Consider the following 21,983-nt stretch of genomic DNA (forward strand, 5'->3'; position numbering starts at 1 on the left):
ACCTCTAGTATCGTCTGATCTCATGGATGACATATCAAATACGTATGTAAATACACAGCTGCATAAAAAATTATCAAACTGTATTACATGTAAGTCTTTCAAGCATACTAAGAGTAAGGAATTCATGCATGCCAAATGTCTCATTGTTTTGATTAAAGGATCAACTTGGTCGCAACTTTTCAAGTGAAATATTAAAAAAAAAATATATTCATTTTCAAGTTAAAATAAAAAAGATATTTGACTTCACACATTTTCTTTTCATTACTAAGAATTATTCTCACTAAAACAAAGGAGATATGGCATAATTTTTGCTGTCTTGAAGTTGCAAACCAACATGGCACCATCCGTTCAGCCACGCAACGAACTAATGGCGGCTGAATCAAGCCAACCAGGGGAGTTCCCATACCATAGAATGCCCATATTTAGAGGTTCAACTGTATAGCTTTTCTTTACAAAGTATATATATTAAAGCCTTATTTATTTTTTAGCCACAGATCTCAAGGTTTTCAAAACCTGGCTAAGCTAAATTATTGGCACTGAATAGCCTTTCTCTTGGCCACCATTGGCAATGTTTTTATTTTCATTTTATGGTTTTTTCTCTTTCTTCATTTTGTCATCACAACTCTGAGTTGTCGTAAAACGAGCACATTGTTAAATGAGGAGTACCTGTATAACAGTTGAAAAAAGACTACTAACCCAGGAGTAGGTCCATACTGCAGACAATCAGTCATGAGATCTGGATGAATGGTGAGAGCTCGGCCATCCTTTAGGGTAACTGACGCAGCTTGAAATGGAAACATCTGTGGATTTGGCAGACCTCCAGCCATGAAAACAAGTTCAGGGGAAGCATCGGAAAGCAGGTTGGCTGGGTGATTAAAATAAATTTGTCACTTTTTCTCTACCACTTTTATGGTCAATGTATGCAAGGAACTACTGTACATATTCTGGCTCTGGGAATTATTTAAAGAGTTTGGGTTCATTAAGAAAACAAATCAGCACTTCCCAGACCTTGTAGATTTTACTTTTTCCCTAAAATTATAAATTTTTACAGCATTTTGAATTTTTCTTTTGTATACAGACCAAAACTTTTAATGTAGGATATTCCTCAACATATGCTGGAATCGTTAATTAAAACTTGATAACAAGGTAGTCATATGATAGAGGCTCTGGTTTGTATTCAAATGAAAAATGCTAATTACTTTCAAAATTTGTCATTTGTTTCAACAAGAATACAAACAATTGCCTTTCATCTCCATCAAGAAATACCATGCTCTTAGTCATGAGATGTATCTGAACTCTCACTCTAAGGCAACTTTGAAGAAGCACAGGTTAGAAGGCAGCTAGAATCTAGATCATAATGGATGGATGAATTCAGTTTTATCAGCAGCCCTAAGTACATGGCCTGATTGCTGACTTGAAGGGGAAGGAATATAGGAAAAAGGCAGAGACAGCCATTTACTCATTAATTCAAGCACCAGCCTTACAGCATCCACGCACTTTAGGAGAAAATGATATTGTTATAATACAATAAAGTTTCATACATACTTACCTGGCAGATATATACATAGCTAAGACTCTGTCGTCCCCGACAGAAATTCAAATTTCGCGGCACACGCTGCAGGTAGGTCAGGTGATCTACCGTCCTGTCCTGGGTGGCAGGATTAGGAACCATTCCTGTTTTCTATTCATATTTTTTCTCTTCCACCTGTCTCCTGCGGGGAGGCTGGGTGGGCCATTAATCGTATATATCTGCCAGGTAAGTATGTATGAAACTTTATTGTATTATAACAATATCATTTTCATACAATCAACTTACCTGTCAGATATATACATAGCTGATTGACACCCTTTGGTGGAGGGTAAGAGACAGCTAACATGGAATAGACAGGTAAACAACATATGTTGTAGGTATAAATAACCTTGGTTCCTATCTGATAGGTGGTAGACTTCGTGACTGTTGCCCGGTAGTCTGCATCACCTCAAGACTTTAGCGAGATATGTGATCTATGGCTAAGAGTTCTTGTGGGTCTGCCGATGGGGTATGAACCGCTTACTCGGCAGAGCTTGAAAGGACTTTGTCAATGGGTACTGGACCACTTCTATGACAATACACCTTATGAAGGAGCGCAACACCGATCCCGATCACCTGATCCTAACACGAGGGTTCGCGCTCAAATTGAAAAGAGTCCCCACACTTCCTCAAAACCCAATAATAATCACTAAGTTAAAAAACTTTAACTCAAAGTTAAGGATCAGTGTCGGCTCCTTATCCCAGTAACGTATCCGCAGAAACGTATAAACCAAAAGAGAAGGATCTCTCGTAGGTTAACTTGACATCCTTTGTGTAATGAGAAGTCAACACAGAGTTGCCTCTACCGTACAACACAGCTAATATGATATTGTTATGATATAATAAAGTTTCATACATATTTACCTGGCAGATATATACATAGCTATCGACTCCGTCGTCCCCGACAGAAATTCAAATTTCGCGGCACTCGCTACAGGTAGGTCAGGTGATCTACCGCCCTGCTCTGGGTGGCAGGACTAGGAACCATTCCCGTTTTCTAATCAGATTCTCTCTTCCACCTGTCTCCTGCGGGGAGGCCGGGTGGGTCTTCAATCGTATATATCTGCCAGGTAAGTATGTATGAAACTTTATTGTATCATAACAATATCATTTTCATACATTCAACTTACCTGTCAGATATATACATAGCTGATTGACACCCTTTGGTGGAGGGCAAGAGACAGCTAACTTACTGACTAGACAGGTAAACATGATATTGTTATGATACAATAAAGTTTGTTCATACTTACCTGGCAGATATATATATAGCTGTATTTTCTGAGTCCGACAGAATTTTAAAAAACTTCCGACACACGCAGTGGTCGGCCAGGTGTTAGTACCCATTCCCGCCGCTGGGAGGCGGGTATCAGGAACCATTCCCATTTTCTATTCATAATTTTTTATTTCCACTGTCCCTGAGGGGAGGTGGGTGGGTACTTGATTATATATATCTGCCAGGTAAGTATGAACAAAATAAACTTTATTGTATCATAACAATATCATTTTGTTCATGAAACTTACCTGTCAGATATATATATAGCTGAATCCCACCTTTGAGGTGGGAAGGACAGAATAGAAGGATTTTGGGAACAAATGCATGCAGATGATTTACATCTTGGTTCCACCTGTTAGCATAGCTGCTTCGTGGTTACTGCCACGTAAGTCTGCTTGTGCTACTAGAGTTGCCAGCGAGGTAGAGACCTATAGCTGGTGCACTCCAGATGATCTGTCAACAGGGGCGAGACCACGACGTGACTAGACCATATTGACCATACCATGAGGGCTAAGAAGTAAAATAAATATATATATATATATATATATATAGATATATATATATATATATATATATATATATCTATATATATCACCACCTGACCAACCTAGCCAAAGTTAAGGTGTTTTAACTAAGGCTTAAGAGTTAAGAAGTCGCCGTTGTCGGCGACTCAACAACTAAATTAAGAGCTCTTCCTACCATTTCTACAGGATAGGATGAGTGGTACTTCTTGCCCCCAAGATTGTGTCTGCAGACACGTATGGCCCTAGCGAGCAGCAGATCTCATATGCCATCTTCACATCTCGCAGGGAGTGTGAAGTGAACACAGAGTTGCTTCGCTAAAACATGGTACTCAGAATGTTGCTGAGTGCATGCTCTGTTGAAATGCTTCCGAGGCCGCGCCCTCACCTCGTGACATTCAGATAAAAAGATTTCAAATCTTTGTGCAAACACAATGAGGAGCATTTTTGAAGAACTCCTTAACACTAAAGCCAGGGTGTTCTTCGATATGGGCAGTCTGGTCTTTTTCGGAACACTGCAGATTGGCCCGAATGACTTCGACTTTCTTGGGTTTTATGTAGATAAAACTTGAGAGACCCGACAGGGCACAGGACTCTCTCTGGCTCCTGCCACTAACTTGTGCCCATCCTTGCTTCCAAGCTCCTGGCCCAAGGACAAAACGGGTTTCCATTTCTTAGGCCACAACGGAAGGCTTAGAGAGCACACCGCCTTGTGTTTCTCTAAAGCCAAACTTGTGACGATGGCTTAAAATTTCACTAACCCTCTTTGTCGTATCTAGGGTGGTTAGAAGAAGGCCTTCCTGATCACATGCAAGAAGTTAACAGGTAGAAGGTTCGAATGCTTTGACATCAAGAACTTCAGACTACGTCTAAGTTCCATATTGAAGCTTCGATCTGGACATGCACAGTCAGTCCGTCTGTACTAAGTCAGGTGACCGACCAGTTGACCAGTCGACGAATCAAGGACAGCAAGGCTGTACCCCTGAAGAACCATAAGGCACTATTCTTCGCTGAAGGATGAGTGTCTGGACTGCCTGGGCGATTCAATCTAAGCAAACCTTGGGGTGTATCAACAGCAACCCAACGTCGTCAGCGAATCAACTCCTGACTCGAGCTTCTGTGCCAGGAGAAAGGAGCGAGGAGCAAAAAGGCGATTCAGTCCCGAAGGAAGAATGCCTGACAGTCCAACCTGTCTCATGTACACGATCATCGGGGGTGTATAAACGCAACCGACTTCGTCAACAAGAAACTCAGGGCTACTATATGTCGCCTGATCTCGCACGAGTGCCTGACTCCGAGAAAACAGGTGAGACAAAAAGTAGATGGTGAAGCGAGTTTCGAGATTCCACAGAACTCAAAGATCGTGAAGGGCTTTGTTGTTTGACAGACGCAAATCTCTGAGCCCAAAGTCCGTCAACAACATATTTGCATATTCTTTAATAGTTGTGACTGCAGCTATCCCATTCTTCAGACGGAAATGGAAGACGGTAATCTTATTCCTGTCAACATCTCGATAGTCTGAACGTAGTCAGACTCAGAGCGAGGTATAGGTACCTTTCGAGTTAGAGTAGACCGACTCTCTCGGAAAGGTCCTTGGAAAGTGATCTAGGAAGTATGTGACCTCTGTGAATCCAGGATCCTGAAGGCCAACATGGGCGATCAGCGTCATTGTCGCTCCCTGTGACGTCATAAATCCTCTTATTACATTTCCTAAGCGATTGAAAAAGGGGAAAAGAGACTAAACATCCACGTTCAATATCATAGGATGGCTTTCCATGTTTAATGGTACCGATCCCGGATCGAGAATAAGGGAGCAGAGAAGAAGAAGCCTCTTCGTCCTCAACATATCGAAGAGAAGAATGAAAGGGCGTCCCTGAAGTCTACACAACTCTCAACTTACTTCTAAAGAAAGATTCCACAGTCCACTCGGAAGTGAATAGTTGCTGCCGTCGATCGAGACGATTCGAACGGACTTTTGTAATCCTGTAACGAACCTGTAGAGGATCGTTACATTCTACGCCTGTTGTTATAATAGGCTCTTTCTCGTAAACTCGAGCAGGGACCGAGAGAAGATACTTGTTAAGAAATAGAGAGCTGTGGAAAATCAGAGTTGATGTGGACCACTGTGGTTCCAAAAACTCGTTTCGAGGACTGGAGGGACGACCGAATTGCATTTACTTCTTTCAGATTAAGATCCAGGACATCTGAAACTCTATCCAGATGTCCGGCACCTTCTTTCTATCATGATGCACTGAGAGATGTTCAGAATCATTCCTAGACCTTGAATAATATTTCAGTTTCCCGGTAGGAAAAAACTGTGGTCTGAATTGCAGTCTATTCGGGGAAACAAACTTCTTCAGGAAGGAAATGGTCCCCAGCAAGCTCATCCATTCCCTCCCCGAGTATGCTTACTTCCCTAATAAGGCTGCGCTTTGCCTAAGCAAGAGAGCATATAAAAGTGCAATGTTGCGGTAGACTCGTAGTTCTATACCGTGCGGTAACGAGCACCGAAAGGATTAAGAGATAACTCTGTTGAACATAGTAAGGCAAAACGAATGCAACATTTATTCATTCACGTAAGAAATCCCCTCAATCTTAGCTAAAGTCCGTGATTGTAGGACAGAGATCACAGTTAGTCAGTCAATTCCGCAGGAGAGACGTAACCGCCAGCACGAGTATACGGTTAGTTGTCAGTCAATCCCGCAGGAGAGAGAGACGTAACCTACAGCGCATGACAGCGCACGATCTGTTACTGGCTCGGTTGGAACTTGGACAGTCAGACACAGCAGCAGCCAGCCGCTTACGAACGTCGTCTCTTAACTTTATGTCTGGGTTGCCAGCTACCCTATTCTACGAAGAAATAGGTCCGTTATTTTTTGAGCAAAAAGACTCTCAAGCTGGTATATTTAAGCGAAACAGAAAACGCTAAATATATAGATGCGTTTGTGTCGTCAGAACACTACCATACAACGGTAAAAGATAAATCGGAAACTCCTGGAAGGCTGCAGGGAGTAACGATTAAATGTCCTTAAATAGACAATAGACTTCTCGGTTGCCATCCGAAGAGGTAACTACAGCAAGCGTATATGACTTGAACCAACCAGAAAGTAAAATACGCAAGGCAAAATATGAAATTATATCACAATAAGTTTGTTCATACTTTACCTGGCAGACATATATATAGCTGAATTCGGAAATACAGCTACATACATATCTGACAGGCAAGTTTCATGAACAAACTTAAGAGAATCGAAGCAGTCAGCTCAAGCTTCTTATGTTATTGGACATAAGCGTTTCATTGACGTAGTCTACAAGTCTATTTCTTGTACGAGTCTGCGAATGACGAATGAGAGCTCTTCCGAATCTTGTCATAAGAGCTTATTCGCTTACGCCAATATCAAGTTAATGAGATGTTTGTCAATGAGAACTAACCCATTTACGGGACAAAGAGATATTTTGTCAATGATGGGGATACCCACTTACTTGACAAACGATAGTATATTGTCAATGGGGGAAAGACACTGAATTGACAAAACGTAATCCAGGAAGTCGAGCATTTAATTTTTTTCCGATTCCCGTCTCAAAGGAGGAAGGGGCAAGAATAACCTGTTAAGAGACTGGGCTTACGGCAGGATAGAACGACGATGTTCAATTCGGCAGCGTAGTCCCGACTAGAAACTACAAAATCTATCATCTGAAAAACCCTTTCAGATGGGCTAAAAAGCTTGCAAAATTATCCTGGGAAGAGGAAGAAACTCTCCAACCAGCTTCCTCTCCGTATCACAACTAATGCCTGCTAAAGCTTAAATTTATTGGCAGTATGGCAAAGGAAGTCCTGTCTTGCGCTTTCCTGAAGAGCGTCCTTTTGATGAGTGCCTTTGCAAGAATCCTACTGAACGTTGCCGAGAGTCCTGACGTGCAGGACATCGAGCCTTACATAACCCGTAACTGCCTTATCGCAAAGTCTTGACTGCGGTAGTGGCAACTTAAATTTATTGGCAGAATGGCAAAGGTTGCGGTAGAGCAAACGAGATCTCCCTTGAGCTTTCCTTAACTCCACCACCTATGCGAAAAGCAATATTAATTGACAGAGACCTCTTGAATTCAGAAACCCGATGTCTTGCTGGGTTTTCGAAGAAGAAGTTTGTCTGTTCACTTTAAGCTTCCTCCGAAGCACTGCCTACTTCACATTCTTTGCAGGTGAGGTAGAAGGTATCACCGAAGGTAGAGGTAAAAATACTTTAGGCCCATACTGAAACAAGAGCTTGAAGAGTTCAACAGAAACGTTCAGCCAGGCGACACACCTGGCGTGCGCTGGTGCACGCTCGGCGTCCACTGGCGCGCGCTTCGGCGTCCACTGGAGCGCGCTCTGGCGTCCACTGGCGCGCGCTTTGGCCTGCACCCGCGCGCGCCTGGAGTCCATCCTTGAGCGTCCGGGGGGGCGGGCCGTCCGTCTCTCAAAAGCTTCCTGCTACTATACTTCTTTTACGTATTTCTCGGTGGAAAGACGGACGGACGAGTTCAGGGCGACGTTCGCCTTCTTACTTCTCACTGAAACGCATAACAGAGAGAGAGAGGAGAGAGAGGACGTGAAGCGTCCTCTTCTATAAAGCTTCTATTTAGAGCTAGGGCGCGAGTCCTTCCGAAAGCTCCAACCCTGCATGGGGAGGACACTTCGGAGGACGAGAACAATCTTTCAGGATTCGTGCACGCGCACGCACTTTGGCAGTCTGGGGATTTTCATCAGAAACTGCCGAAGGCACGCCAGATCGGTGGGGGTTCCTTGTAACCCTCCTTAGGCTTTCGACATGCTCCCTCCCCGGGTCCTGGGAGTCAAGCCAGAGGTCCCGGCCTAGAGGCGAAACGAGGCCGATCTGACGCACCCTCCACTACACAAGGGGTATCACTGCACTTCTGCACTTCATTTTACTCTCTAAAGCAAGCACTTTCGATTCTAAGTTACGAATCGAAAGAGTATCAGAGAAAGGGCAATTCCTCTACAGACACTGCTTAGGGCCCGAAGGCAACACTGCAGGGTTAGCCCGTAGGCCATACTACAGGGTTAGGCATAAATCTACGGAAGGTTAGCAAAAGGTTCACTACCCTGACTTTTGTTACTGATTAATTGGCTATACGAATCATACGGTTCTTTCCTTACGGAATAGACATGTTTACTGATTAATTGCGTACATACGAATCATACGTCTTCCTTACGGATTTAAGAACAATAGAATCAGTCCTCACACTACCTTACATGACAAATCTCAACAAAGAAGCAAGACCCATACCCCTCGTGCATACCAAGTGCGGATCTACCGAAGCTTTCGGTAGCCACACCCTATCTTTGCAGACAACCCCGTCTGAAACTAGCCTAACTAGATTCAGATATTTTATGCAAAAATGAATCAAATTCAAATCAATTTTAGATAGCGTATGCCTAGCCACAATTCCCACAAATCCAAGTAAATAAATCAAAAGACAATTAGGATACTTAGCGGCAATGAAGTTTCCAAAATCCTAAGACGGAGGTACTGAAAACAGGTGTTTTCAGCACCGGAATGGGTACTAACCACCTGGCCGACCACTGCGTGTGTCGGAAGTTTTTAAAATTCTGTCGGACTTCAGAAAATACAGCTATATATATATCTGACAGGTAAGTTTCATGAACAAAAACATATGTTGTAGGTATAAATAAACCTTGGTTCCTACCTTATTAGATGGAAGACTTCGTGGCTACTGCCCAGGAGTCTGCTTCATCTCAAGAGCCTTAGCGAGATAGTGATCTGTGGCCAAGAGTTCTAGCTGGTCTGTCGATGGGGTCTTATCCACTTACTCGGCAGAGCCTCACTGGCGTTTGTCAAGGGGTGCTAATCCGCTTATATGACAACACGTCTTCTTTAAGGAGCACACAACCGATCCCGATCACCCGATCCTAACCCGTGTTAGTTCTAAGATTGCCAAGAGTCATCCCCAAACTCTTAGCAAACAACCACAAACTCGAAAATCATACATACAAAATCAAACAAAATTTTGTACCCCTCTAATAGTCAGCTGTCACTCGATTTCCTAATGAAGATAAGTGAGGCCGCCAGTGCGACATCTGACACTCCCATGCACAGGAAACACAAGAACACCATCCGACAGGAGGGTTACGTACACAAATTTAAGGATCGGTGCTCTCTCCTTTACCCAGAAACCGTATGTGCTGGACACAACGGACCTAGAGAAAAAACATTCTCATACGTCACTCGCACATCTTTTAAATAATGAGATGCAAATACTGAGTTGCATCTCCAATAGGTTGCGTCCAAAATAATTTTTGTAAGACATATTTCTCTGGAACGCAATTGATGTCGCGATTGCCCTTACCTCATGAGCTCTTACTCTTAATAGATTAAAAGAGTCATCTGGGCAGTTCTTATGAGCCCTCGGTAATTACACTTCTCACAAAGAAGGCCAAAGCATTTTTAGACATAGGTCTCTTGGGGTCTTTCACCGAGCACCATAGACCATGTTTGTGAGCCTCCCAACCGCTTCTTTCTGTCCAGATAGAATTTCAGTGCTCTAACTGGACAAAGTGATCTTTCTATTTCTCTGCCTACTAGGCTATAAGTCCTTTTACCTCGAAACTCCTAGGACAGGGATTCGAAGGGTTCTCGTTTTTGGCAAGAAAAAGAGTCCTGGAATGACAAATCGCAGAATCTTCTTTGAAGCCAACTCGTGACTCAAGGGCGTGCAACTCGCTGACCCTTTTAGCCGTAGCCAGAGATAGCAGAAATACTACTTTCTAGTGATATCCCGGAATGAAGCCGTATGAGGTGGTTCGAACTTTTCCGAGGACAGAAATTTCAGAACCACATCTAATGTTTCCAGCTCGGAATCCTAGGCTCTACTGACTTCGACGTTTCAAGGAGCGGATGAGATCGTGCAAATCTTTATTATTCGTCAAGTCTAAGCCCCTGTTTCTAAAGACTGACGAAAGCATACTTCTGTATCCTTTAATTGTTGGTACAGAAAGAGTGACTTTTCCCTCAGGAAAAGAAGGAAATCCGCAATTTTGGTTACAGAGGTATTGGAAGAGGACAGCTTCTTCGACTGCACCAGTTTCTGAAAACTTCCCACTTCGATTGGTACACTCTGCCTAGTAGATGATCTGCGGGCTCTAGCAATTGCGCTTGCCGCCTTGCGAGAAAACCCTCTCACTCTGACAAGTCTTTCGATAGTCGAAAGGCAGTCAGAGCAAGAGCGGGTAGATTTTGATGGTACCTCTCGAAGTGGGGTTGTTTGAGCAGATCTATCCTGTTTGGAAGAGAATCTGGGGAAGTCCACTGTCCACTCCATCACCTCCGTGAACCAAATTCGGGATGGCCAATATGGGGCTATCAGAGTCATTCTGGTTCCCTTTGAGGCCACAAACTTTCTGACTACTTCTCCCAGAATCTTGAATGGGGAAGCGTACACTCTAGCTCTGACCAGTCCAGGAGAAAGGCGTCTATTGCATAAGCCCTGGATCTTCTACCCGGGCCAGGGCGCAAAAATGTATCTATCCTTTTGGAGAGAAACGTGGCGAATAGTCTATCTGCGGTTTTCCCCCAAAGTACCAAAGGGTCTGACAGACTTCCGAGTGGAGGGTCCATTCTGTAGGAAGGACCTGGAACCTCCTGCTCAGTCTGTCCGCTCTCACGTTCCTCTCCCCTTGAACAAATCTCGTTAGAAGAACCACGTTCCTTTGATTTGCCCAAATCAGCAGATCTCTTGCCAGTTTGTATAGGGCGAGAGAGTGGTTCCTCCTTGTTTCTTGACATAGGCCGAGTGGTCGTATTGTCGGAGTTTATCTGTATTACTTTGTCTCTGACTATCTGCTCGAAGCTCCTTAGCGCGAGGTGAATCGCAAAGAGCTCTTGCAATTTATGTGCCATGGACACCTGCTCTTCCGACCAGGTGCCTGACACTTCCTTGGACCCTAAAGTCGCACCCCAACCTGTTTCCGACGCGTCTGAGAACAATGTCAGGTTTGGGTTCCGAACTTCTAAGGATACTCCTTTGTTTTCTTCTAAGGGGGTCAACCACCACCTTAATTGTTGCTTTACTTCTAATGAGATTGGAAACGTGTCGAGAGCTGTCCTGTCTTCCAACTCCAACGCTTCTCAGGAAGAACTGAAGCGGACGGAGATGTAGTCTTCTAGAGAAAGAACTGTTCGAGCGAGGAAAGGGTCCCCAGAAGGCTCAACCATTCCCTCGCTGAAGTACGCTCTTTCTCTAAGAAGTTCAATACTGTGGCACAGCCTTTCCTTACTCTCTCTTGAGAAGGAAATACTCGAAAACCCCGAGAATCCATCTGAATCCCCAGATAGACTACGTTCTGGTCTGGGGACCATCTGAGATTTCTCGAGGTTCACGATTAATCCATAATGTCTTTGTCAATTACCAGGATTGTTGACAGGTCCTCCAGACACTGCTTTTGAGACCTGGCCCTGATGAGCAGTTTGTCCAGGTATAGGGAGACGTTTATCCCTTTCATGTGAAGGTGTTTTGACACATTTTTCATCAAGTTCTGTAAAGACTTGGGGAGCCGTAGAAAGGCCGAAACACAGGGCCCTGAACTGATAGATCCTTCCCTCGAACATGAAACGAAGGTACTTCCTCGACGAATGGTGAATCGGGACGTGGAAATATGCGTCTTGAAGATCTAGGGACGCCATCCAATCTCCTTGACGGAGAGCTGCAAGTACTGAGGCAGACGTTTCCATGCTGAACTTCTGTGTTGCACAATTTGTTCAGCGAACTTACATCCAGTACCGGTCTCCATCCCCCCGAGGCTTTCGCTACGAGAAACAGCGATTGTAAACCCCGGGAGCTTTGATCCAGTACCGCTCTATTGCTCTTTTGTCCCACATCTGTTCCACCATTGACGAAGAGTATCCATCAGAACAGGGTCCCTGTATCTGGCTGACAGTTCCCTCGGTGATGTTGTCAAGGGGGCCTGTCCTTGAATGGATATAATAACCCTTCTGATTATTGACATCGACCAAGGATCGGATCTATGTCTTCCATGCTCCCGCAAAGAATTGTAACCTGGCTCCTACAGGTGTCTGGAGGAAAGATTTCTCATTTTCCCTTCTTAAAGGGACGGAAGGCAGATCTTCCCCTTTTTTCCGTTGACTTTCTTCTGACGATGGATCTAGCCTGAGGGCCTCCTCGAAAGGGCTGCTGTTGTTGAGCTGGCCTAGAGGCTTTCTTTTCCTCACTAGCCAAGGTCTATTTTTCCTTGAGGATTGCCTTAAAAGATCTTGAGTGGCTTTCTCAGTTAGAGAATGGGCAATGTCTCTCACCAACTGCGAAGGAATAAAATGTTCAGACGAGAGGCGCATACAGCAAAGCGGATCTCTGCGAAGGGGAGACGGCCTTAGTGAGAAAGGCACTATGAACCGCTCTCTCCTTTAGTATTCCCGCACCGAAGAGGGAGCACACTTCCGCCGATCCATCTTGAACCGCCTTATCGATGCATGTAAGGATGCTATGCAAGGTTTCAGGGCTTAGTTGTTCTTTTTCATGGGACTTCTTAGCAATAACCCCAAGGGACCAATCTAGGAAGTTAAATATTTCTAAGGTATGAAAAAAGTCCCTTGAGAGATGGTCCATTTCCGAAAGACCCCATGTTGCTTTCGCTGAATTTAAGGCATGTCTCCTCGACGAGTCTACGAGACTGGAGAAGTCCGATTCAGCTGAAACGGGCAGAGACAATCCCATATTTTCTCCCGTTTCGTACCATATGCCTCTCCTACCCCTTAATTTAGCGGAGGCATGCAAAAGATCGTCCTTCCTAACTCCTCCTTAGTCTTGATCCAGGAGTCAAGAGATTGTAAGGCCCTTTTCATGGATATGGCCGGCTTCATTTTCAGGAAAGATGAAGACTTGTGTGCCTTCTTACTTGAAAACAGAGAGCGAGAAGGAGGAGAGCTGGACTGGAGTCAATGCATCTCCATATTCTTCTAAAGAGAAGAGCAGAAAGAACTTTGTAATTCGAAAGCCCTTCTCTGTTAGTAACTTCGTCCTCCGAGACGTCATCTAAATTAATAGGATCGGAAGGAGAAGGCTCCCTTCCCTCCTCTGTCTCCTCTCTTGATTTCTTCCTTTCCGAAGAAGAAGCACTTCTATTAGGAGAGGGGTTAGGAGTAACTCTCTCCTTACGTTTATCATTAGGCGAGTCACGTATCACTGCTTTACGCCTGTTAGACTCCTGTCGGATGTCAAGCTCTTCATGAGGAGAATGCGCCTGGCGTTTAGCAGGAGTATCTCGCTGAGAATACTCCTGAGGCCTGGTAGGAGTATCCTGTTTGGAATACTCCTGGCGCCTGACAGTCGTTACACTCTTCGAATACTCCTGCCGTCTGGAAGGCGCATCTCGCTCCAAATACTCCTGGCGCCTGTTAGGAGTATTAAGCTCAGAATACTCCTGGCGCTTGGTAGGCGCATCGCGCTTCGAATACTCCTGGCGCCTGGTAGGAGTAAAAAGTCTAGAATACTCCTGGTGCCTGGGAGGAGTATCGAGGTCAGAGTACTCAAGGCGCCTGGCAGGAGTATTTCTTCCCGAATACTCCTGACCTATGGAAGGCGCATCTAGTTCCGAATACTCCTGTGGCTTGGTAGGAGTATCGCTCATGGAATGCGCCTTTCGAAAGGCAAGTATATTGCGCTTAGCGGGCGCTATACTCCTATCAGGAGTTCTCTCTTCTCCAGTTGGCTCTTGTTGCTTGGATGAAGATCTGGGCCTAGAACGATCTACAGTAAAGTCAGGCTCTTTGCGCCTACTTGGCGCCTGGCTCCTAGTTGGCGCCTGACGCTTGGCAGGAGTTTACTTCTTTCCCACGTCTCGCCTGCCTAACGCACCGCTCCCCCCAGAGATTGGCCGCTTGTTGCAGACAACTCCCCTGGAGGGTTCGTCGCGCCCGACAGGAGATCGGTATTTGGATCTCTTAATCGGAAGCTTGTCATCCTTTTTACGAGTAGGCTCTTTAGAAAGTACTCCTACCAAAGACGCTATTTGCTCCTGTACATTCATCAAAATTTTCCTGGTCGAAGGCTCATTCGAATCAGGAGACGGAGATCTGGAAGGCGCTCGAGAAAGTCTTTTCCCCTTCCAAGGGATCTAACTCCTTTCTAGCTTTCTTGATTACCGAAGGCGCATCCTCTTCAGAGAAGCGCTCGGGGGCTAGAATTGAGCTCAGGTTCTTTCCAATTCCTTTTCAGCGGACGTGAAAGCTTCGATTCCTTCCATCCTCTTCTCGGAGAAGGCGAACTAGATGATGAAAAGCACTCACGAAGGACGCTTTTCCTATAGCTGTCCCTGGCAGTCTGAGATGTATAAGATTCTGCCGAAGGAACGCCTGATCGTTGGGGATTCTCCACGACCCCCGTAAGGCTTTCGACTTTCCTTCTCCTCTGGGCCAGGAGCTTGGAAGAGGTCTAGGCCTGGGAGCGTCGCAGAGACGACCAGACGCCCCCTCCACTACACTGGGGACACTAACATCACTCGAGAAACCACATTCACTTCGAGAAACCACATTCCGTCTCTTACCTTCCAATGCTTCCATTTTTTTCTTGCATTTTTTTGAAGGGAAGCTCTGAGTTCCGCTATTTCTGAGGCGGAATTCAGAGGGATTAACTGTGAATGGGCTGAAATAGAATGGGCATAATATGAGAAGAAAAAAAGAAGCTACAGAACTACTAGACATTTCCGGGCTTTTGTAAGCCGCCTTCCTCTCTCTATCTTTTCTCTAACTTCTCAAGTAAGAAGTCAGATTCTTCCATTCTTGCGCACTCAATCTCTCACACTCGTTACACGTATTCTCAATTGAGCATTCAACTTTTCTACAACCACTGCATGTAGTGTGAGGATCTACCGAAGCTTTCGGAATCCTCACCTTACAGCCCTCATTCACACACACTCTGAAGCTAACACTAGAATCAGATATATTCACGAAAATCCAAAGCGAAGTCCAAAAAACAGTCCACGATAGCGAATGCCAAACAACGATCCAAGTACGTCACCAAAAATCAGTCGAAAGATGATCAAAAGCGTTGTGAAAAAAGAATTCCAGTCAGGAGGAAGTAACAACAATGTTGATACTACCGGCAACAGAGAGAATCTGATTAGAAAACGGGAATGGTTCCTAGTCCTGCCACCCAGAGCAGGGCGGTAGATCACCTGACCTACCTGTAGCGAGTGCCGCGAAATTTGAATTTCTGTCGGGGACGACGGAGTCGATAGCTATGTATATATCTGACAGGTAAGTTGAATGTATGAAAATGTCTTATATGACATATTGTTATGTAAAGAACAAGAATTTGCAAAAGCACGCACTTCCTGCGCTTTTAATTCTCAGCTGTTTGAAGGAATCAAGTCACTTATGAAGTGCTTAGGAGATCTCCATGTTTCAAAGAAGACCAGGGCTTTCTTGAAATGGATCTCTCCCGACTGAAGCCTGAAGCCTGGCAGGAACCTCGCGCCTGGCTGGTGCTTCGCTCTTGGTTGGCACCTAGCGCTTGTCTGGTACCTTTCGCTTGACTGGCGCCTCGCATCTGGTTGACGCCTCGCGCCTTAGCTGGAGATTCGCGCCTAGAGCCTGGCTGGCTGCTCGCGCCTGGCTGGCGTCTCGCGCCCGGTTGGCGCTTTGTGCCTGCCTGGCACCTCGCGCCTGGCTGGCACCTTGCGCCTGCCTGGAGCTTCGCGGCTGGCTGGTACCTCGCGCCTGCCTGGCGCCTCGCGCCTGGTTGGCTCCTCCCCACTTGCCGGAGCTTCGAGCTTGGTAGTCTCGAGGATGTCTGGCAATGTCCACATCGGACACTCTTATCTGTCCTATATGTTCACATCTAGCGCATCTGTGTCAGGTTGTAGGCCCGGTCTTTCTCCTCATCAGACAATGACAGTGTTCTTGGGGCTGTCTGCCTCTGGCGTTTTTTACGTCCTGTTTTTAGCATAAGGCTCCTGGTTGGCGCTACATTGTCCGAAAGTCCTGAACATCCACAATAGTAAATCACAAGACTGGAGAAGGGTGGAAGAAATTCTTCCACTTTGAGCTTTGGCCTCTCCGGCAAGGGGAGGTGATTGTAGTCAGCTACATCCAGTATACGATAGGATATCTAACAGTATGAGAGATAAGTCTTCCTCCGAGGAGGATCCTTCTTGAGTACTTCCCTTGCTCACGAGATCTCTTCTTACCTGTTGAAGAGGCTTCTCGTTGCAGAATCTTCCCTATCCTTGTCCGAAGGAAGGGAAGAAGCTTGGAAGTCGAAGGAGACTCCGAGCTGAAATTGGGAGTACTCCTGATTTCTAGCTCCTTATTGTATCCCTCTGAACACCTTCTGGGAAGCATTTCGAGCCGTCATCGCATTCCAAAGACTCTGTAGGCAAACGTTTTAACCATTCTACTGTAGATGAAAACGTAAGTAGCCTGCCTGGACAACGAAACCTCTATCTGAAAACATTGAATCAGGAATAGGGGGTTTTAGTTCTTTTTTTGCCAGACATACTATGCTGGCAAGAACCCGCCCTTGCCTAATCTCCATAGAATCTGATGCGAGATTCCAATGCTCACAAAAAAAATTCACTTGTCTTCTGATCGTTTGGGACCAAGAGAAACAAAGAATTCCCTCATAAAAATTTCTCAAAGTAGTTTGATGAGGAGCAGTTTCCATCTTGTTTGGTAACATAGAATCTGTGGCCACAAAAAAGATCCCATTAGAAGTGCATGATATCCTACTTTTGTCATATTGAGGTATCGTATAAGATCCCGAAGATCTTAATCCTCTGCTATCTCCAATCCTTTATAGAGACAGAGTATAGCTTTTACTGCGTTCTTTGATACAGATATATACAAAGGTGATTCTTCCCTCTGAAAGGGAAGAAAAAACCGCTATGTGGTTCACAGAGGTATCGGAAGAGGACAGTTTCCTCATTCCCTCCCCTAGCACAATCTGCAGCAATTCTATATCTTGTCCATGACTATTGTCATTTACCTTGAAAAATCCTCTCATTCATGTCCACTTCTGGTCAGTCTGCACGCAGACAGACTCAGAGTGGAGAGGTTGTTAAGGTCCATTATAATAGATGCTGATAGAATATTCAGACTGTCTTGGAAAAGACTTCCAAAACATGCTGTGAGAAGAACGTACCTCTGTGAATCCAACCTCTCTAAGGCCAAAATGAAGGCATAAAATATTATCTTCTCTTTCTTTGACGCCCTTTATCTTAAATTCTACAAATATTTATATTTAGGGGAAAAAAAGACTAAAGTTTATTCCCCTTTCTAAAAAAAAAATAAAGATGGCGTATATTGCTACCTCTTTTGGTTCGAGGAAAAGGAAGCAGTCTATAGGAAGCCTGTTCGTCTTCTACCTTACTGAGAGATCTATGAAGAAGACTTTCCGCAGGTTCTCACAACTCTTTCCAATAAATGTTAAACATGTTAACAGTTATTATCGTCGATCGAGAAGGATCTCTTTGTTAACGCGAATAGGAGCGAAAAAGAGATTCTCGATGCTCTTTTGCGATATGAGAGTCATGGAATTGGCCTAAGTGATTAAATGGGTAACGAAATCAGGAACGAATCTTGCCGTTACCAAGCCTGGTGTCCGAGAGGCTACTGGACTCTTAGGTTAATAACTCGCTAAAACGAGAAAATCTTGGATGGTGCTCTTGGCTCACTGTGCCAGGCTGGCGCTTCTGGCGCAAATTTGCGCCAGGCTGGCGCTTCTGGCACAAATTTGCGCCAGGCTGGTGCTTCTGGAGCATTGCGCCAGGCTGGCACTTCTGGCGCATTGCGCCAGACTGGCGCTTCCTTCTAATTCTTTTTATGTTATGTGCCAGAACACCTGTGCCTTTATGGTACCCGACATCCTTTCACATGTTAATTCCGTTCTTAGTAGGAAAAAGCTTTATATACGTAGTATAGTCCATTCAGGGAAACAAGTTCTGCCCCAAAGAGAATGTTTCCCATCCGACTCATCCATCTTCTTCTGAGCAGGTACTCTAATAAGCTATGCTTTCGTAAGCCTGAGAGCATTACATAATATAATGTTCTGCTGCGATAGAATCCTTTAATAATGTTACCTACGGTAAACAGCATTGAAAGGTTGTACTATTTCTCTTATTGAAAGCTTCTTAGCAAAAGGCATACAATATTTTATTTATGTTAGATTAACTATCCCCTCAATCCGAGGTTAAGACCGCGATTATAGGGGAGAGATACGGATAGTTATTCCATCCCGCAGGAGAGAGAGATACACCCGACCGCTCATGACTGACACCTACATGGTACTGACAGTAACTGGCATACTGCGTTGGTCTCAGGCTCTCAGCGAAAGCAGTCCCCGTTAGCCGTCTGGCTTACTCTTCCAGAGTTGCCAGCTACTCCATTTAATTAAAGGAATTTTATAAAATTATTATCGAACTTCAGGAAGATCTTATTAAAGCATATTTAAGCGAAACAAGACTTCGATAAATCTAGAAGCTAAGTAGGTGTTGTCTTAACAATCCCTTTAAGCGTAGTCCTTCCTAGGAAAGTCGTAGAAGGATACTGGTAATTGAGTTGCACAGAAAAAGAAGAACTAACGGTATACAAAAATGTGTTTATGATTTGACCGTATCGTATTCTCATACAGCAGAAACTTACTACCTTCTCCTATCTCGTTCTTTCGTTAATAGAACGATAGAAAGAGTATATATATATCCTTAAGGAAGGAAGTTAATCCAGGAACTCTTTAAATCTTCGTGATTTCCTCATAAATCGCGGAAGAGACAGAATTCCTGTTCATCACTAGGGGTGGGTTTACGGAAGGAAGTAGATATTTCCTATCCGCCATCATACCCAAACGTCGATGAGATTCTTATTAAGAAAAACTCCCAAAGCTCTTGCCTCCTCAAAACGAGGGAAGAGCATGTATGAAGGAGAGAGTCCGCATTGAGAGGAACTGGCCTAACCACAGGAGTCTTCTGAATAATGAAAAGGGGCTTCTCTTAGTATCAGAATCCTTCTGACAAAAGCAACGGCCGCCTGTGCGACATCTTGCAGATTTGCCAGGGGAAAGTTACTCAAGTTAAAAAAACTCAAAGAGGAGTCTCGCGACTGACCTCTCTCTCAAATGAAGATTTTGGAATCTTCTGACGCCTGGCGTCTGGATCCTTGCGCCTAGCGCCTGGCGTCTGGATAGTTCCGCGCGCCTGGAATGTTCCGCACGCTAGAAAGGAGACTCGCTCCTGGAACGTTCCGCTTGCGTGGAAGGTCCCGTGCGCCCTGATAGATCCGAGCGCCTCTAGTCTTGTTATACGAGCCTCTTGCCAGTAAACATTCAATGGAAGCATCCTTCTGATTGCCACTCTACTATAAGGCTCCTCAGTCTAGCCGTCTGTTTTCTCTTTGAAGGCGCCTTGCGCCAAGAAAAAAGTTCTGGAACACACTCAGTTGCTGGAACGCGGCTCGCGTTTATCTGTATGAACGAGGCTCGCGCTAGTCTGTTGGAACGCGGCTCGCGCTAGTCTGTTGGAACGCGGCTCGCTGCTGGCTGTTGGAACGTGGCTCGCGCTAGCTTGCTGGCTGGCTCTCAGCCTCTCGCTCAGTGAGTCAGTGTTCTCTTAGTTTTCAGAGAGCGAGCCAGATCGTCCGAACTCCAAACATGTACATTCTTCGTCTTTTCGGATGTAGATGAAGAATGAAAGAAGAGAACGCACTTTTTAAAGGATGCCTTTCCAATGGCTATCCCTGGCAGTCTGGGACGTTTTACAGATCCTGCCGAGGAAACGCCTGATCGGTGGGGATTCTCCATAACCTCCGTAAGGCTTTCGACTTTCCTTCTCCTCTGGGCTTGTGAGTTTGGAAGAGGTTCTAGGCCTGAGAGCGAGACAGAGCCGATCGAACGCACCCCTCTACTAATTAGGACGCCTTTCCAATGGCGAACTTGGCAGTCTGGGACGTTCTACAGATCCTGCCGAGGGGACGCCTGATCAGTGGGGATTCTCCATAACCTCCGTAAGGCTTTCGACTTTCCTTTTCCTCTGGGTATGTGAGCTTGGAAGAGGTCTAGGCCTGGGAGCGAAACAGAGCCGATCAGAACGCACCCTCCACTGCACTAACACTAAAATCACTTCTTACCTTTCAATAGCTCGTATTTTGAGCTACATTCCTTGTCTTCAAATTGCAATATGAATTTGAAGATTCTGTGAAGTAAGAAGGAGATGAGGATACAACACTACTAGTATTGTTTAATGCTCTAACTGCTCGTTAGTACGAGAGCTATAAAAACTTCTAAAGGAAGCGTAACTATTCTATTCCTTACTTCCTCAAGAAGGAAGTTAGCTCAATCAATTCTAACATTTACTACACGTTATTATGAATAAATATTAAAATTTTCCTTCTTGCAAACTATGTGAGTGTCTACCGAAAAGTTCGGTAGTTACACGTAAACAATTCTTCGAGATTTTCGAAGCCAAAGTTATTAAAACAAATTAATATGCGTATGCCGAACCAAAGATCCAGTACTTCCCTGCAAAAGATAGCCCAGAAGATCGATGGCGATGAAATCCAAAAATCAAGTCAGGAGGAACTGCAAACGTTGTTTACATTCCAAGCGACAGAAAAAATATGAATAGAAAACAGGAATGGTTCCTAATCCTGCCACCCAGGGCAGGACAGTAGATCACCTGACCTACCTGCAGCGTATGCCGCGAAATTTGAATTTCTGTCGGGGACGACGGAGTCTTAGCTATGTATATATCTGACAGGTAAGTTGATTGTATGAAATTATTTTTTTTAAGAGAGCTTGGAGACTATACAATCTGGTGTGCAGCCACCACAGGTCTGAATAAAGGTCCAAGGACTTGTGGGTGATATTTTTTGGGTAAAACGAGATATGGGTAGTCTGGTACTGCCAGACACCAACCCTCTTACCTACGAACCAATAAGTTTCCTGAATGGCTATGAAAAGAACAAAACCCGTGGCTTCAGGGTGTAACATAACTGCCTACATGAGTTAGGATAAAAGACTCTTAAGTATTGGTAGGGAACTCATCTAGGACACTCCAAAATCCAACAAGTGGGAGGGAGGGACGGGGGACCCTTTTAGCCTCTGGTAAGCACCTTTCTTGGAGGGGAAGGTTAACTTAAAATGCATTGTTTTCCGACCTTGGACTGTGCCATAGCCATTGGACCATGGCCTCGGTTTTAGGTTTGAGTTCCCTTACTGGAGGGTTCAATCAGCTATTTTTCCTCATTTCTGTTCACGTTCCTCTTTTTTCAAAGTGTAGGACAGGCTGAGGAGAAATTTTGAAGTGTAGGACAGGCTGAGGAGAAATTTTGAAGTGTAGGACAGGCTGAGGAGAAATTTTGAAGTGTAGGACAGGCTGAGGAGAAATTTTTAAGTGTAGGACAGGCTGAGGAGAAAGCATAAGTTGCTTGGTGGATTATCAGGAAAGCTCCTTATTCTTTACCTAATCTTTTCCTTCTCAGCTTTTGATAATTTCTAAATCCATCCTGACTGCCCTTCCCCCACTGTTGTGGCAAACCTGATAAAATAGAATCGAATATGCTATTTAGGCTGAAGGCCAAGTGCTGGAACCTACGAG

General features: G+C 44.8%; 1 long non-coding RNA gene across 1 annotated transcript in view; it reads right to left on the reverse strand.

The window, feature by feature from the left end:
• Nucleotides 1-697: 697 nt before the first annotated feature.
• Nucleotides 698-21,983, reverse strand: part of LOC135225443 (uncharacterized) — a 30,863-nt gene continuing 9,577 nt past the window's right edge. The window contains exon 3 of the long non-coding RNA XR_010316960.1: nt 698-865. This is a non-coding gene — a long non-coding RNA (uncharacterized LOC135225443). The remainder of the gene's footprint in view (nt 866-21,983) is intronic.

This window comes from Macrobrachium nipponense, chromosome 13, assembly GCF_015104395.2.
Source record: "Macrobrachium nipponense isolate FS-2020 chromosome 13, ASM1510439v2, whole genome shotgun sequence".
Classification (NCBI taxonomy): Eukaryota; Metazoa; Arthropoda; class Malacostraca; order Decapoda; family Palaemonidae; genus Macrobrachium; species Macrobrachium nipponense.